Here is a 16,708-nt window from a genome sequence, read left to right on the forward strand (position 1 = left end):
GATCCATCTCACAACGCAATTGCCTGTCTAGAGATATTTCTTATCCAATAGCATTGTAATGCAGTAATCAATCAAAAATGCATAACTGTTGACAGCCCCACACCTGTGTTTTTAGTGTTTGCATTCAAAATCGGTGGCACACTGTCAATAAGTATACCTCGAGTGGGTTACTCTTAACCCTTGGGTTACTTTACGTGATATCCATGTATCTGGTCCTGGAGTATGGGGTATGGAAATGCTCACAAGATGCAGTATGGCTAATAAAAATAGATATTATTAGAATAAACGTTCAACTCTTTGCCATTTTAAAATGCTTTGAATCTTATATGATATAAGCTTGAGGTTTCACTTAAAACTCATACTACCATGAATTTTCAGGATTAAGTGACATACATTGCCTTGTGACTTGGAAATATTTTAATAAATAAAAGACAGCAATTAAAAGAAAGATTTTAGACATATCTTAGTGTTACTTTAAGACTTAAAAATCAAGTTCAATTGTCTTTTTATAGAAAAAGGAATTCAGACTACTGTGGAGGACTGGAATTGGCCACCCCAAGATCAGTATCTTTGGCATGAGGATTATTTGGGACTGGTTACTTTAATAAACTGCAGACGGGAAGGAGGCACTGAGGAGTAGAGTTTACTTACCCTTTGTTAAGAGACATTTACATTGTAAAGGAAATCTCCATCTGTAATGGTGTCTCCCTCTCTGTATCAGGAAGAAGGGGGAAGGACCTTATCTCTAGAAACTCTTAATCAAGGCAAAAGGCACGGACTTAAATCTGCATAATAATCTTATTCCTGTTTACCGTGCTTGTCTGGTAACCTCCTGTAACTGACTACCCCCACCCCCAACATCCTCCTTTGTCATTAGGTGAGGAGGATATTTAAGGTGGTGGCTTCAGCCATTTTGGCAAGTTGCTCAGCTTGCCTGGGCCTCTCCCATGTATACATGTTATAAAGCTTTGTTTAGTTTTCTCCTGTTATTCTGTCTCATGTGAATTTAATTCGTTCTCCAGCCAGAAGAACCCAGAGAGGGGAGAGGAAATGTCTTCCTCCCCTACGCTACCAAAATACAGAAACAATACTAGAATGAAATAAAACAACCTAAACGCTTCACCATTCACTAAACATAATCAGAAAAAAAAAAAAACATAAACATGAATATTAAGACAGGTCTTCCCATGGATGATAACATTTCTACACTGCAACCAAATCTAACTTTGTGCATTTTCTAATCTTTGCTCTAGATGTCTGCATGTAGCAGAGAGAAAATAGATAATTTAATAGAGCTAAGTATAAGATAACTTGGTTTCTGACAGTACATCTCTGAACAGTAGCAATATTGCCTTAGATCTTCCCTTATAATAAGCAATCACCGTATTTAAGTAAAACATTCTTGTAAACATCATTTTCCCCATCAGTAAGCAGGGAGCCTTACCTGCTATACTCAGTGAGAGAGAGAGAGAAGAGAGAGAGCATGTCAGACCCCAAGAGGCATGTAAAGACCACTGTTCAACCCAGCTACAGAGACCCTGTAACAAGCAGGGGCTCACGTATTTGGTCCTCCCCAAGGTGCTAGACTACCTCAAAAAGAGAGAGAGAGAAAGGAAGATGAATTTGGGCTTTTTCAGACAGAACGACTTCAACTGTCAATAATTGCAACTAAAAACATTGTCCTGAGCTGTAAACAATCAGGTTAGAATTTTATCTTATCCTCTACTGGAGGGCAATCACAATTGGGTAATAGAAGTGTCTGTTAGCAAAAATAGGCAGAAATATCTTTTCTTCCTATAATAAGCATTATTATTCCATTTAGTAGTTGAGGAATCAGACACTCAAATTGTTAATGCAAAATTCCAAAAATCAAAGAATAAACAGCAGAATCACATTCAAACAAAGGCCTTCTTAACTTCTGATCTTTCTGTCATGCCATAGAAAGATCTCCTGTAAGAGAGGTGGAAATATCTTTTCTATCATGTCTCTGAATGGATTTAACTATCTCTAATACCAAAATACCATTTTAGGAAATAGCCTAACATAAGGAAGTAGGTAGAACATGTATAAAATGATATATATTAAGATGCAGAAGAATCAAAAGACTTAATAACATGGAATAAGTGAAGATTATCTAAAATCAGTGGAACGTCTTCTAAATAAATTCTTTTAAAATAGTACTAAAATGAACTTTTACTTCATTATAATAATATAATACCATAATGAAATGTTTTTTAAATAGAAACATGGAGTAGACATACTTCTCCCTATTCCTCCTACTAAGCAGAACTAAAAACCCTGGACATCCTACGTAAAGCAAACATGAGAAGACTCTAAAAGATGTGAGAAAAAGATGCATTGGCAAAGGACCTCGGGATTTGAGGCTCTATATGGCAGTGGGCTCCCTCTGTTTTCTTTTTGTGTCATATATCTCAGAATTGGAGATGAAGAAGCCAGCAGTAGTATTCAGCAATATATAAAAAAGAATTATACACAAAGAAGAGATGTAGTGTATTCTAGTGATGCGAGGCTGGCTCAATTACTGAAAATCAATCAACGTAATTCACGCTTAACAGGCTAGAGAAGAAAAATCACATGATCACATCAATTGATGCAGAACAGGTACTTGATAAAATTCAACATCCATCATGATAAAAATTCTGAGCAAGCTAGAAATAAAAGGGAACATCATCAAATGATAAAGGTCATCTGCAAAAAACCTACAGCTAACGTCATGCTTAATAGTGAAAGACAATGCTTACTTCTAAGATCAGGGAAAAAAATATAAATGGATATGCACTCTTATTATTCTTATTCAGCACTCTTATTCAACATAGTACTGGAAGTTTTAGCCAGGACAAAAAGCCATGAAAAGGAAATAAAAGGAATACACAGAGAAAAGGAAGACATGAAATTTCCCCAATTTACAGATGTCATGCTTGTTTATGTAGAAAATCTCAAGAAATCTGGGGGGAAAAAAAACCCAGAATGAACAAATTAGACAAGGGCACAGGATAGAAAATCAACACTCAAAAATCATCCACATTTCTATACACTAACAATGAAGACGTAGAAGCTTAAATTAAAAATGCAATATCATTTTTGATCACTACAAAGAAAACAAAATACTTCATTTTGCATAATCTAGCGAAAGATGTACAGATTCATACACTAAAAATTATAAAATGCTCATGAAAGAAATTCTAGATCTAAATAAATCAAGAGACATACTGTGTTCACATGTTGAAAGATTCAACATAGTAAAGATGTCAGTTCTCCCCAAGTTGATATACAGGCTTAACACAATTTCTATCAAAATCCTAGGAAGATTATTTGTAGATATAGACAGAGCTGTTTTAAAATTTTATAGAAAGGCAAAGGATATAGGAAATGGCTAAAACTATTTTGAGGAAGAAGAATGAAGTGGAGCAGATCAGTCCGCCTGATCTCAAGATCTAATATAAGTACAGTAATAATTGAGACTGAAAAATATTGGTGGAGAGATAAATGCATAGATCAATGGAAAGGAATAGAGAACCCAGAAACAGAACCACACGAATATGCCCAACTGATGTTTTCCAAAAGTGCAAAAGCAATTCAGTGGAGGAAGGATAGCCTTTTCAACAAATGCTGTTGCAGCAAAGAAATATCCACAGGCAAAAACAGAACCTTGACCTTGACCTCACACCTTATACAAGAACTCCAAATGGATCTTGCCCTTGAATGTAAAAAAACATAAAACCATAAAACTTTTATAAAAGACATAGCAGACAATCTTTGGGATCCGGGTTTAGGCAAAGAATTTTTAGACCTGACACCAAAAGCATGACCCATAAAAGGAATAATTGATAAACTGCACTTCATGAAAATTAATCACCATTGCTCTGTGAGAGCTCATGCGAAGAGGATAAAAAGACAACCCAAGGACCTGCAGAAAACATTTGCAAACCGCATATATGATGGAGTACTAGTATTAGGAATATAGGGGGAAACCTTACAAAATTCAACAGTAGAAAAAAATTCAGTTAGAAAATGGACCAAAGTCCCAACCAGGCATTTCCCAGAAGATACAGATGTTGAACAAACACGTGAAAGATATTGACAATCATTAGCCGGTGGGAAAACACAAGTTAGGACGACGATGAGATATCATTGCCCACCTAGCAGAATGGCTAAATTAGAAAAAGAGTGCAACACCAAATGATATGTCACAAATTTTCATTTTTCTGGGATAAATTATTCTACAAAAAAAATAGCCAGTATTACTGGCTAATACTTTTTAAAATATGTTTCAGGGCTTCACAGAATTTATTAAATATATTATTCCCTGATATGAAAACACCCACAAATCATTTCACACAAGTGATAGAAATTTAAAATAACACATCTCTTTACAAATGATCCATAAGAAATATTCTTCTACCTTATTAGAGAGAAATTATCTGCAGTGTGTCAAAGTTTGAAACCATCCTGGGCATTACACAACTTAAAAAAAAAGATTTTGAATGTGAACTCACTATAACAAAAAGATTTTAATGGTAAATAAATAATGATAATAAATAATCCTACTTTAAATGTAGTCCACCACAATCAACGGGTCAATCAGAAAACAAAATAAAATGCAAAAATGAAAAACAAAAGGCAAGCATATCGGTGGATATCAGTCCTTTTCCAAAATGCTAAAGTTTGCACCCTTAATTATAACTCTATTATATGATAGCTAAGATTCACCTACCACTTCTTACACGTCTGGCACTGTGCTAAGTACTCAGCCCCCCATAACACCCCCATGAGGCCTCAATTAATTCCACAGCCAGAGCGCAGGAAAGTGGGGATTTTGAAATTAAGTTAAAGTAACCACTCCCACCACCATCACACACACATCCCCAAACAAGCATGATTCTATACACAGGGAGATAATTTAGTACTTTTTTTCAAATCCCGGTAACCATTATCACCACAGATATCATGCACAGCACGAGCATATGCACAGAATGCTGCCCTTGAGGGGCTCTCGCGGGCTGTTAAAGACACAGCCTTATGGCAGAAATAACTAACTCAGTTATTTCTTTTAAAAGTGAGAAGATGAGAAAAAAAAAAAAAAAGGCACCTTAATTATTTCTACCAAGCCAGAAAAATTCAAGTACTTAAGCCTGATAATCACAAAATTAATTCTCTAGATCAGAGTTATAAATAGCCATGTGAGAAAATGTAACTAAAATATGTTAAAGTGAATTCAGCATTATATTAAAAGCTGACAAATTCTTGCTCATCTCTGGAATGCAGGGACTCTTCAACACATGCATACATATCTATACATTATTATAGGTTAAGAGAAAAAACAATCATTCAATAAATTACCAAAACGTATTTGGCAAAATTCACGTCCCACCACCACAGCCACAAGGAAATCTGGGGTGGGTGGTGTGGAGTCCGCGGGTGGGCAGATGCCTTCTGAAGCCATTTTGCCTGAGGGGAATCCAGGCTTCGCCATTAACCAGCTGTAATCCCGTACAAATTAATTAGTCTCTGGATCCTTCACTTCCCACATCTGAAAAATGGGTTTAATAATAGCATTTACTTCTTGATTGTTGTATGAATCAAATGAAAGTGCTGACCACAGAAGCACCTAATAAATTGGGGTCATTATAGTAACACACAAGGACATTTACTGTAAGAACATAAAAATAACAAGTGGTAAATTATAAAATGTAGGTATATTCACAATTTTATAAGCAATACATTTACTTGATTCACACTTTGTAAAGAGAGAAAAGAATTAAATGGAGATTCGTGCTTGGTGGATTATATGTACCGTGTCAAACAGCAAGGAGGAAGAGCTTGAATAAAACCCAACGCCTGGAGAAAGCCCGTTATGTTTGCGCTCTTGTGACCGCAGGTGAGATGCTCTCATCCTCAGCCAGACTGGACAGGCGCTGACGCGATGGGACTGCAGGGGCGCGGCTCCCAGTGGCTGGGATTGTGAGGTCCTCTCCTCCGATTGGCAGCACTGTAATGAGAAGAGCCAGTCTCAGGTGAGGCCATCGGGCGGTTTGCTGGTGTTGTGCTAGACAGGCCTCTCTAATTCCGCCTTGCAGGAGGACTTGGCAAAGCCACGAACGGTGATTTCAGTGGCCTGAGAAGAGCTCTGCAGGCAGTTGACCGCGTGGGGCAGAAGTACACTGGCCTGTGTGCGGGGGCTCATCCTGGGTCTTTGCAGGCCCTTTTCTCCTGCTAGATTTTCAGAGGCAATGAAAGCAACATGCTGTGCACATCAGATTGCCTCACCCGTTATCACCGTTGGAATCGTTAGCAAAGAGACCTGGACTGGAAAATAATGGAGCTCTTCGTTCAAGAGGCTTGTGAAAGTTGGCGTTGTTGTGATTCAAGCTCTGCTACTTAGAATGCTCCATCTGCCCCTTGTTACTGCCAAGAATTTAGGGACAATAGTGAGAATAAAAATATTATTGCAGGATAGGAACAGATAGATACTTGTATTTTTTTTGAAAGAAAAGAATACTTTATTGTTTTATGTCTTGATTTTATAGCTGAAAACCCAGAGAATCATCTAAAATATTATAAATGGAAACAGAAAGTTACAAAGCGACTAGTTATAAAATTAATATGCAAAAATCAATAGTAAAAATAAAATAAACATTAAAAATATAATTGAATTAAAAATCCCACTTACAACAGTAAAGAAACACATTGAAAATAAAGATTGGATTAAAAAAGCAAAAGAAAAAAAAGCCACAAGCCTACAATAATAGCTAAATTTATTGAATGAGCACTCTTATTGCCAGGAACTATTCTATATTGAAACAACTTACATAAATAAAATTTTTCTTTTAGGGGGAAGATTATCCCTGAGCTAACATCTGCCACCAATCCTCCTCTTTTTCGCTGGGGAAGACTGGTCCTGAGCTAACACCCATGCCCATCTTCCTCTTCTTCATATGTGGGAAGCCATGGCGTGATAAGCGGTGCAAACACTGCATAGGTCCACACCTGGGATCCAAGCGGCCAACCCTGGGACACTGAAGTGGAATGTACGAATTTAACCGCTGCACCACTGGGCGGGCCCCTACACGAATAAGATTTTAAAATCTTTTCTTTGAATCAGAAAATAAGATGTGTGGGGCTCGCCCTGTAGTGTAGCGGTTAAGTTCGAGTGCTCCACTGTGGCAGCTCAGGATCATGGTTCAGATCCCAGGTGTAGACATATGCACCATTTATCAAGCCATGCCGTGGCAGGCATCCCACATATAAAGTAGAGGAAGATGGGCATGGATGTTAGCTCAGGGCCCATCTTCCTCAGCAAAAAGAGGAGGATTTGCAGCAGATGTTAGCTCAGGGCTAAACTTTCTCACCAAATAAAATAAAATAAAATAAGATGTAAAGAAATTTTAAAGCATAACTTGCTCTTGGAGCTGACGGAATGAAAATAACAATTATCTCTTAATTGTTCTTAACATTCATTGGGATAACAACTTAACTAAACAAGGTTTTTTTGTTTTGTTGTTTTTGCTTGAGGGTATCAAATTAATTTGCTTTTCTGGAAGAAAGAAAAAAGCAAGAAAAGACAAAAAAAATACAAGAAATTTTCAGTAATGTGGAGAGTCTTTCTCTACCACGTTTTATTTTTTAAAGATAGAGTAATTTTTAAAAGCTTGTACTTAGAAATGAATAAAAAGTAGATCGATGAGTTATAGCAGAATAAATGAAATGAAAGCTGCATAGGAATTGCTCCAGTTATTTATTGCTGTAAAACACCCCACCTTAAAACTTGAGATAACTAATTTGCCATTTGGAGAGGGCTCAGAAGGGGCAGCCCCCCTCAGCTCCTCTTGGTGAGCAATGACTGGAAGCCAGGAGGCTGGAATCATCTGATGGTGTCGTTACTCACCTGTCTAGGTCTCAGACTGAGGAGGTTCAAATTCCTGGGGCCTGGCACACCTGAGTCCCCTCAGGCATCTCCCTCAGGTTACTGATCTCTCTGCCTCTCTTCTCAGTTGGTGGTTTTAGGGAAGCTGGACTCACCTTGTAGGTTCAGGACTCCCAAGGTGTGTTAGCCGAGGGAGAAGCTTTAGTGCTTTGGTGCCATAGCCTAAGAAGTCACATGGCATCACTCCTGTCATTATCTGTCAGCCAAGGTGGATTGAAAGGTCTGCCCAGGTTAAAGGGATGGGAACACAGACCCCACCTCTCAACAGAGGAGTGTCATTATCACACAGAAAGAAGACATGGAGAGAGGGATATATATTGGTGTGGTTTTATTGCAAAATAAAGTCTGTCACAGAAATGTATTCTAGACTACAGTAACATTTCAAATCAGTGCAAAAAGGTGGGTACTCAATAACTGATGTTTCTAACTCCAGAAAGAACAAATATGAAACTCTCTATTTATATATAAATATAAGCAAGATACTCACACCTTACAGCAGAGTAATGTTAATATCAAATAGCTAAAATTAAAAAAAAATGAAACCTTTAAAATACTACAAGTAACTGGGATAAATTTATTTTTAGTTCTGGAATGTCAAAGGGTTTCCCAGCAAGATATGAAATTCATAAAAGAAAAAAACTAAAATTGTCTCCACAGAAATTAAATCTCAGGTAGAGAAAATTTAAAAAACTGAAACAAGACACTGAGAGAAATTTGAAAGACATAAGACTAAGGATTCATGCCCTTAATTTACCAAAACCTCATAGAAAAAATTTAAAAATAAAATATACCCAGTAGAAAAATTCATAAGGAATATGAACAATTACTTTGTAGAAAGTAGGAAAAAAATGGAAATTTCAAAAAATACAGGGAAAGTATTTTAAACCATTCATAATTTAAGAAATGTGTATCAAAATCAAAGGCTCCATTTGGCAGCAAAAATGTTTTTAAATATATCCATGTATTATATAGAAAGCAGAAATAATTTCAGGGTTGTTATATAATACCAGTGCATTTATCTACTACCAAGACCTTTCTTCTATGCTCTTTTGCCTAGCTGAAATATTATGGCACAACAAAAGGACACTGAATATTGCCACCATATTGATATACAAATATAAGCCTTGTTTAGATGTTTGAAGAGGAGATCATGAATATTTAAGTCAAATAATTCTTGTACACATAGTCTGAGAACCATATTTCTGTGTCTGTATCGAAAATGTTCATTTTTCTTAGGATTGCTTTTGCTTTTCAAGATCTTTTATTGTTCCATATAAATTTTAGGATTCTTTGTTCTCTTTCTGTGAAGAACGTCATTGGGATTCTGATTAGAATTGCACTGAGTCTGTAGACATTTTAACTATGTTTATCCTTCCAATCCATTAGCGTGGAATGTCTTTCCATTTCTTTATAGCTGCTTCGATTTCTTTCAATAATGTCTTATAGTTTTCAGTGTATGGGTCTTTCACCTCTTTGGTTAAATATATTCCTAGATATGTTATTCTTTTTGTTGCAATTGTAAGTGGAATTGTATTCTTGACTTCTCTTTCTGCTAGTTTGTTGTTAGTGTATAGAAATGCAACTGATTTTTGTAAGTTGATTTTGTACCCTGCAATTTTGCCATAGTTGTTGATTATTTCTAATGGTTTCTGGTGGATTCTTTAGGGTTTTCTATAGATAGAATCACATCATGTGCAAACAGGAAGAGTTTCATTTCTTCCTTCCCAATTGGAATTCCTTTTATTTCTTTTTCTTGCCTAACTGCTCTGGCCAAAATCTCCAGTACTATGTTGAATAGGAGTGGCAAGAGTGGGCACCCTTGTCTTGTTTCTGTTCTTAGAGGGACAGCTTTTGGTTTTTCCTTGTTAAGTGTGCTGTTGGCTGTTGGTTTGTCATGTATGGCCTTTTAGTGTTGAGGTACTTTCCATCTATACCCATTTGATTGAGAGTTTTTATCATTAATGGATGTTACATCTTGTCAATTGCTTTCTCAGCATCTATTGAGATGATCATGTGATTTTTATGCCTAATTTTGTTAATATGGTGTACCACATTGATTAATGCATCACAATCCTGGACTTAAAAATATACCTCAAAGCTATGGTAATCAAAACAGCATTGTCCTGGAATAAAAACAGACACACAGATCAATGAAAGCACAGAAATAAAACCACACATCCTATGGCCAGTTAATCATCAACAAAGGAGCCAAGAACATACAATGGAGAAAAGAAAGTCTCTTCAATAAATGGTGCTGGAAAAAAGTGTACAGCCACATGCAAAAGAATGAAAGCAGAACATCATCTTGCAGCATGCACAAAAAATGAACTCAAAATGGATTAAAGACTTGAATGTAAGACCCAAAACCATAAAACTCCTAGAAGAAAATATAGGCAGCATGCTCTTTGACAGGGTCTTAGCGGCATCTTTTCAAATACCATGTCTACTCAGGCAAGGGAAATAAAAGAAAAAATTAGCAAATGGAATTACATCAGACTAAAAAGCAAAGGAAACTATGAACAAAACAAAAAGACAACGCACTAACTGGGAGAAAATATTTGTAAATCATATATCTGACAAAGGGTTAATTTCCAAAATATATAAAGAACTCACACAACTCAACAACAAAAAAAACAAATAACCTGATCAAAACATGAGCAGAGGATAAGAACAGACATTTCTTCAAAGAAAATATACAGATGGGCAACAGGCACATGAAAACATGTTCAACATCACTAATTATTGGAGAAATGCGAATCAAAACTACAATGAGATATCGTCTTACACCTGTCAGAATGGCTATAATTACCAAGACAAAAAGTAACAAATGTTGGAGAGGGTGTGGAGAAAAGGGGACTCTCTTACACTGCTGGTGGGAATGCAAACTGGTGCAGCCACTATGGAAAACAGTATGGAATTTCCCAAAAACTTAAAAATAGAAATACCATATACCCAGCTATCCCACTACTAGGTATTTATCCAAAGATCTTGAAATCAATAGTCCAAAGAGATTTATGTACCCCTTTGTTCATTGCAGTGTTATTCGCAATAGCCAAGATGTGGAAGCAACCTAAGTGCACTGCTATAGATGAATGGATAAAAAAGATGCGGTACATGTATACAATGGAACACTACTCAGCCATAAAAAGACAAAATTGCCCCACTTGCAACAACATGGATGGAACTCGAGGGTATGATGTGAAGCAAAATAAGCCAGACAGAGAAAGACAGATACTGAATGATTTCACTCATATGTGGAAGATAAACAAACACATGGGGAAGGGGGCTAGGGGGGTGGGCAAAAGGGGTAAAGAGGCACATATGCATGGTGATGGATAAAAACTAGACTACTGATGGTGAGCATGATGCAGTCTATACAGCAATTGATGAATAATAACGTACACCTGAAATTATATAATGGTATAAACCTTTATGATTTCAATAAAATAATTGAAGAAAAAAGAGAAAATCTTCACCAGTAAAAATTTCAGCCAGTTCCAAAGAGCGGGACTCCAAAAGAGATCAGAGTTTTGTTCCCTGTGGCAATAAATGGAAAGCATAGAAAAGAATAAAGCTGAGTTTGCTCAAGAGAGAAAACTGTTGTGATTTCAGTAGCAAATAAATGTACATTAACAGTAAGAGTAGGTTGCTTGTCAATTGAGGTTAAAAACATCCGCTTTTTTGTTGCTTTGAGCATCTGGTACTGAAGAGAGAATTTTGTTGTTCATTTCTGCAATGTGTACATCCTTGGTCTTAAATAACAAAAATGGATGGATAGATAGACAGACAGACAGATACATAGATAGGTAGATAGGTGATAGAGAGATATACCCCTCCCACAAACCTGTTGTGAGTGATAGAATTAAACCTGGAATCTACCGTAATTGTACAAAATAGTCAATATCTTTCCACTTTTTGTTCCAGAGAATTAACAGCTGGAATCAGGAAAAAATCTAATGATTAAACAAGGCATCAAAGAAGCTTTGCCAAAATGAATTTTGTGTTTCCTTTCAGTACGAAAAGAAAAAAATTGTAAATGGGAGGAATATATTCTTTCCCATCCTCTTATTTCTACCAGTGGAGACGGACCCCCTTCTCTAAGAAGAGAAATTCAGCTGTGTGCTTGAAAAATGTCTTAGAGAGGCCACCATTGAAGGATGAGTAAAATTCCCGAAAAGGCCCCCAATCAGGCTCACTGGCTTCAACTTTTTTATTTATCATATTTTTAATTTGTGGCTTGATTATCAATTTCTAAAAGTAAAATTGTCTACTTTTAAACATTTTCGTCTTTGCAAAGGGTCGTCTTTTGATTCTCTCATATATCTTTTGATTTCTAATTCATTTCTTTCTTCTTTTTATCATTTACTTTTCTTTGTCCAATGAGTGTATTCTGTATTTTTGGCTTCTTTCTCTAATTTCTTCACTTGAATGTTTCCATCATTATTTTTTGTTTGGTTTTTGGTGAGGAAGATTGGCCCTGAGCTAACATCTGTTGCCAATCTTCCTCTTCTTGCTTGAGGCAGACTGTACCTGAGGTAACATCTGTGCCAGTCTTTCTCTATTTTGTTCATGGGATGCCGCCACAACGAGGCTTTATGAGTCATGTGTAGGTCTGTACTGTGTCTGGGATCCAAACCCACCCTGGGCTGCCAAAGTGGAGAGTGCAAACTTAGCCACTATGCCACCGAGCCAGCACCTGCACCATTATTTTTAAGCCTGAATTATCATTTATTTAAATGTATGCACCTAAAGTTCTGAGTTTCCATAATATGATCTTTAACTACATCACTCAATTCTTGATATGTAGCATTTTTATTACCTTTCAGTTCTGTTTTGTGGAAAAAAGACTGGAACTCCTTGTCTTGTGCATAAGCGGAAATATATTAGCCATGTGACTCTTGTTCATCCCAATTCAGTGAAAACACAGAAATCCACATCTTAGCTAATGTTCATCTATTAAGGTGCCTTAATGTAATTCCAGATGAAATGCCTTCTGTCAAATGTTGACGCCCTGGAAGACTTCAGAAAAGCATGCTAATCAAGAAAAACAAACATTATTAGATTTAGTGCAGTAAGAGAGAACACTACTTTGACAGAATCTTAATGGCGCCTGTAATTGAGGAAATTAAGACAGAAAATTTACAAGGATTTAGGATCCAGGTTGAATGAATTTAAGCCAATTCTTTCAAGCCTGGTGTTTGCTTGGCTTTGGGCAGAGTTTGAGATAATACCTTGTAATTTTGACTGAATTTCTAATTTGATTCATGAAACAAAGTTTGGTTTTCTTTTGGTGTTCAATTGTAATTTATCTTTTGGTTATTGGTTTCTGACTAATTGCATTCTGATCAAAGAATCTATCTGCTTGTATGATCCACATTCTTTAAAATTTGTTAAGACTTGTGACCTATCATGTGTGCAAGTTTTGTAATGTTTGACACTTTGGGAAAATTTATGTTCTCTAACTTGGTAGTATACATTTCTATATATGTTTGTTCAAATTCAATTTGTGTGTTATTTAACTCTTCTATAACCTAAATACTTTTTGGAAAATTTTAAACAAGATCACCTACCATAATGGTAAATTTGTCACTCCCTTATTATAGAAATGATGACAGTTTTATGTATTTTTGTTACTGATACCTTTATTTTTATTATTTTGTTTATTTTCTCATTTTTCTTTTTTTTCATTTCTGGTCTTTTTTGATTGAGTTTACAATGTTTTACATTCTTATTTCATGTTTCCCCATGGCGCTTGTAACTTATAATCTCTACCTTGATTCTTAAAGTAGTTACCCTTAAAATTTTACTATGCATGCTTAAGTTATAGAAGCCTCAAGTGAATCATTATTTCTGCTCCCCTTTTAAATAATACAAGAATATTCAAATTATCTTCTTCCAATTTCCCCCAAGTATATCTTCTATCATTATTGTTGTTGTAAGTTCACAAATTGGGTGTAAATATTAACCTTTATACAGAAACCTATGTATTACTATCTCTACATCTTTGTCAATTTCTGAGTTCACCAGCCCCAAAATGTTGTGAATGTTATATTGGCTTTTGCCTCAGGACAGCGCTAGCTACAACACTTCTATTGTCTAAGTAGAATATTTTTGTAATGCTTTGATTTAAAATATGAAGCATGATTTAACTACTAAGTACAGGTTTTTCTTGTTCTGCATACTTTGATAGGTAGAGTTTACATTGTCATTGTTCACTAAGCAGGGGTTTCTTAGAAGAGTGATTTTTAACTTTCAGGTGTTTGACTTAATTATATGCGTTCAAATACATATAATTTTGTTGTTTTCTAGTAGTCATAAGTATATAATTTCAGCTTTTAGGAATTTAATTAGATATTTTTGATTTTTTATTAATGATCTTTTTTTCCTCATAATAAGTCAGTGGCTCATGTTCAATAATCAAGAATATTTATTCTCAATGTATTGTCTTTCACTTTTCACGTGTGGGAAAAGTTTCATATTCATGCATAAATTAGATAAAATTTTATTCTTTGTGTAGTATTCATTGCAGAGCTTCAAACCTCTCCTTTCTCCCCACGTGCCAATCTATTACTGGTTGAAGATTTGTTATTATTTCTGTCACTGTCCCTTTGCATTCTTTGACTCTTGCCCTGCAATGTTAAAGATCTATGCCTCAATTTGTTCATTTATTACCAAGTAGCAATTAGACCTCACAAGGTGTTAGTCATCAGAGTGAGGAGATTTTCCCATATCCCGGTACCTACACATCGTGCTCGTATTAGTCTACTCTCTGATCTACAACTAAAGGCAGTTCTCTTAAGCAGCTCCCCTTACTATTCCCCAACTACCGTGTTTTTCTCCAGTGCACCCCATTTATTCTTTTGAGAGGACATTTTTGCTTAAGTCTCCACTGCCTAATTATTCAATGATACTGATAATTTACTTAAAAAGAATAAAACTCAAGTTGTAGCTAGTATTTTCCCTTTTTTACCCCCCCATAATGTTTTATTAGAAGAACAGAAGAAAGGACTACTAACTCCCTCTCTTATTATTTACAGGGATTTAGAATTTCAGCTTAAAAGCATGAGTATTGATGAGTGGAATGGAGGTTTATTTTCAGTTTCTTCTTTGTGAAGCCAAATTTTAGATCACTGAGTTGAAAACTTTGTAGATTTCCTCATTCTGGCTCATGTACCTTAAAATTAAGATGAAATCCTTTAAATTCTAACATCCAATTACTAGTGTAATGTTTGGTACTATAGTGTATTTTCTTCATTTCAATTTTCTTCATATGTATTATAGGAAGCAATTGGGAGGCACTACGCTGAAGAATGTCAGCCAGTTCCTATACTGAAATAAAAATCACTAATTTAAAATGTTTCTCTTCCTCTCGAAGACACAGTATCATAAATGTCCAATTCTCTTGACATATCATAGGTACAGTGTCAGGCGGAATTGATACCAGGTGTAGATAATAATGGGGTTCGTTGACTGTAGGAGATCAAATCTCTATGACCACTTTTTCTTTGAGTTTAAAATTTAAAATACGTGTGAACTGGTGAGGTGTAATAATTTGTAAATGGTATAATTTGTATAAAATATGTGGCTGAATCTGAATATTTTCAAACTTGAAATTTATTTTTCTATTTTAATTTTGAGTTGCTAGTTTTAAAACAAATGAATGACCCAGAGGATAAACATGACATTGGTGGCACAATCAATTAGATGCCAAACTTGTAAGTTTTGAAAATGTATTGGTTCTATTAAATAAAACTATTATTTACATGCCAATTATTTATGTAAACTAATGTAATAGCTCACTTAAACCAAAGGATCAAAATTCAAAATTCTTGGCAGATATGGAAACTGTTGAATAGAGTCACGCTTTTTATCCTGCAGGAATTTAGAGGAATTTTCAGTATTTTCAATATATTTATGAAACCAGCCACTAGCTCTTAATTATTCTGAATTCCCTAAGAATTTGAAGTGAGGTGCCTTTACTGACCTGAAAAAGTATTGATCTAGTGGAGCTTAATCAATCAATCAATTAATAAATAGGGCAAAAGTGGAGACAAAGCAATGCCTGCAGCTCTTTTGACACATTACACATTTTATATACATTTTATGATTATTACTAAAACTAATTTTGTCACATAGAGCAGAAGCTATTCAAAGTTATCTGCTCTGGATGTCAACAGGCTGGGTTTGCTCTTGCTAGGGTTCAAAATAGAACACACCATAGTCTTGAGGTTTATTTTTCCCAAGCATGATTAACTGCACAAATTTCAGCTGTTAGGAATTAGAGAGTTATTTGATATTCAGATTTAACCTTTTGGCATCACGTTCTAGAAATTATTAAAATGTTTCACTCGGATTAAAAAGAAACATTTGGAAAGCCATTTGAAGGCCCAAAAGGATTGATATCAACAGACGGATGGAGAAACATCTTTCAGAGAGGGAAGCTGATTTCTTCATTGTGCATTGAGCTTTTCGTTAATTAACAGTTTAAATGGTTTCACTTCATGTAGCAAATGAACTCAAGGGTGTGCATTATTTTCTACAAGAAAACAGTAAATTCTTTAAATTATATTAATTGTTTAAAACAGTGTTTGATCATCATTATTCAAAACATATTTGTATGGCAATCACTTTCCAGTAGATTATTTCAAATGCAGATATCAGGATGTCTAATGAAGCACTCATTAAGATATTTTTCTCTTAAAATTATCTCAATACTAAGTATTAATATTTTGACGTATTTGGTGGAGTTGCCTCATTTTTACA

This window comes from Equus caballus, chromosome 8 (assembly GCF_041296265.1).
Source record: "Equus caballus isolate H_3958 breed thoroughbred chromosome 8, TB-T2T, whole genome shotgun sequence".
NCBI classification, from domain to species: Eukaryota; Metazoa; Chordata; class Mammalia; order Perissodactyla; family Equidae; genus Equus; species Equus caballus.